The sequence below is a fragment of the Microtus ochrogaster genome, unplaced genomic scaffold (genome assembly GCF_000317375.1).
Source record: "Microtus ochrogaster isolate Prairie Vole_2 unplaced genomic scaffold, MicOch1.0 UNK14, whole genome shotgun sequence".
Lineage (NCBI taxonomy): Eukaryota > Metazoa > Chordata > Mammalia > Rodentia > Cricetidae > Microtus > Microtus ochrogaster.
Window position 1 is genome coordinate 891,405 of NW_004949112.1, and position 1,917 is coordinate 893,321.

The window sequence follows — 1,917 nt, forward strand, 5'->3', positions numbered from 1 at the left end:
TCCCCATGCTTCCAATTTACTCAGGAGATCTTGTCTTTTTCTACTACCCTTGTAGATTAGATCTATGTATATCAGCACTTGGAAGGCAGACCAGGTGGATCTCAGTAAGCTTGTGACCAACCTGCTCTTCATAGTGAGTTTCAGAGCTGTATAGTGAGACCCTTTCGTGATAGGAAGAACCTGTCTCATGAAAAACCAAAATCCAAAGATGAAGAAAATAAGTCTTTGTTAGCTAACCTGTAAGTACATTTGGTTTTGGGGATCCCATTGAAGCTCCAAGCCATTCTCAGGGTCAGTACAAATACCAGGTTCTGGGTCAAAGTTCTTCAGCTATTTAGCAAGAACTGTTAGCTAGAGGCAGAAATAGAGAAACCAGAAAGTAAGGTCAATACCTTTAGAAACTTTCCCAGAACTATGGACTCTGATGGATTAGTTACTTGTTTTTGATTTGGTAGGTGAGGCCAGCAATGTGGTGAGTTGTTATGGCCTGATGGAGCTTCCATCATGGATGCACTTGTGCCAAGGTCTGTGAGCCTAGTGTGAGACAGGAATGTGTTCTGAGAAGGCACAAATTCATTGTTATGTTGCTATAAGAAATATCTTAAACAGAAAATTATTGAAGAAAATTAATTTTACTTACCATTTCATAGGAATGAGAATTCATCATTCCTACTGGCTGAGGTGTGGGTGAGCCAGCCCTGATGTTGTTTGTATGGGAGAACACCCCTCCTCCCATTAATCATCTTCATTGGAGGCATGGGTGGCAGGAAAATGCCCCACCTCACACCATCAACCCCTGACTTAGGTGGAAGAGCCTGCCCTGAGGTCAGAATAGTGAGAAATGCCATGTACAGCATCAGCTGCAGTACCTGGCAGAGTAGCCCCTACACCTCACCTGGGCAACACAGCAGAACTGGACCTGAAGATGCAGGTGTAGGTGAACTGACCCTGAGGACTTCAAACCAGGAGAACTGCCCCACTCTCCTTGCTCATTGCTGCAAGGGGCGAAATAGCAAGGACAGTGCTGGAGAGCTCCCTCTGGTGGTGAAGACGAGGAAGAGCTGTCTTCCAACCCCGCAATTACACAGGCCCAGAACCAGGGTTGTGCTGGCCCTCCGGAATGTTCACCCCATCTGTGACCTTCTGGAGCACGGGAGAGTGACTGGGTGTTCCTGCAGACCCAGGGCTTCAGGATTTCTAGGACGCAACAACAGGATGATGAGCCAGTGTCAATGGTGAAGCTGAGACCTGGGACCTTGAACTAGACTAGAGATTCCTTGCAATGAACACACGCTTGCAACATTGTATGGATAAAGGGGTTACGGCTCACTGTGTCACACAAGAGCTCGCAGGACTGGATTTTCCTTTCTTATTTCCTTCCTTTTTTCTTCAATTTTGTTTTATTTTGATGGTGGGGAAGATGGGTTGGATTTGAAGGCATGCATGATGTAAAAGATCCCAACAGAGGCAGAGGCTTGGTGATGTGGATGTCTTCCTTACAAGTTCACATGTTAGAAATTTATCCCCAGTTTCTGGTGGCAGTGGGCTGTGGTGGTTTGGATGCCAAATGCTGGCTTTAACATCTTTGTGAGAAGAGAGAGGGACCTGAGCTACCAGGCTTGAACTGTCTCAGAGTGTAGTGTTCTCAGAAGGGATGTGATACCAGACCATCCCCAGGGACCAAATTCCACCCTTGGACATCACAGCCTATAGCATCAGGAACTAAATACACTTCTACATTTTATAAAGTTTCTGGGTATTCATAGTAAATACAGCAACAGAAAACACACTTAAAATTTATTTACTTAAAAATAGATTTATCTCATTGTATATTTCCATGTCCCGGCCTCTGTGTGTGTACCTGTGTGTGTGCCTGTGTATGTGTGCCTGTGTGTGTATGTGTATTTTATTGAGACA

At 45.1% G+C, this 1,917-nt stretch overlaps 1 long non-coding RNA gene across 2 annotated transcripts in view; it reads right to left on the minus strand.

Moving 5' to 3' along the window:
* Positions 1-1,917, minus strand: part of LOC113455434 — an 82,936-nt gene that overhangs the window by 7,857 nt on the left and 73,162 nt on the right. Inside the window, exons 2-3 of one of the 2 annotated variants that reach the window (XR_003378689.1) lie at positions 896-1,197; positions 238-351 (exon numbers count right to left, since the gene is read on the minus strand). This is a non-coding gene — a long non-coding RNA (uncharacterized LOC113455434). Of the gene's footprint in view, positions 1-237; positions 352-895; positions 1,810-1,917 lie in introns of those variants that run through there. The other variant, XR_001229409.2, reaches the window with a different exon arrangement.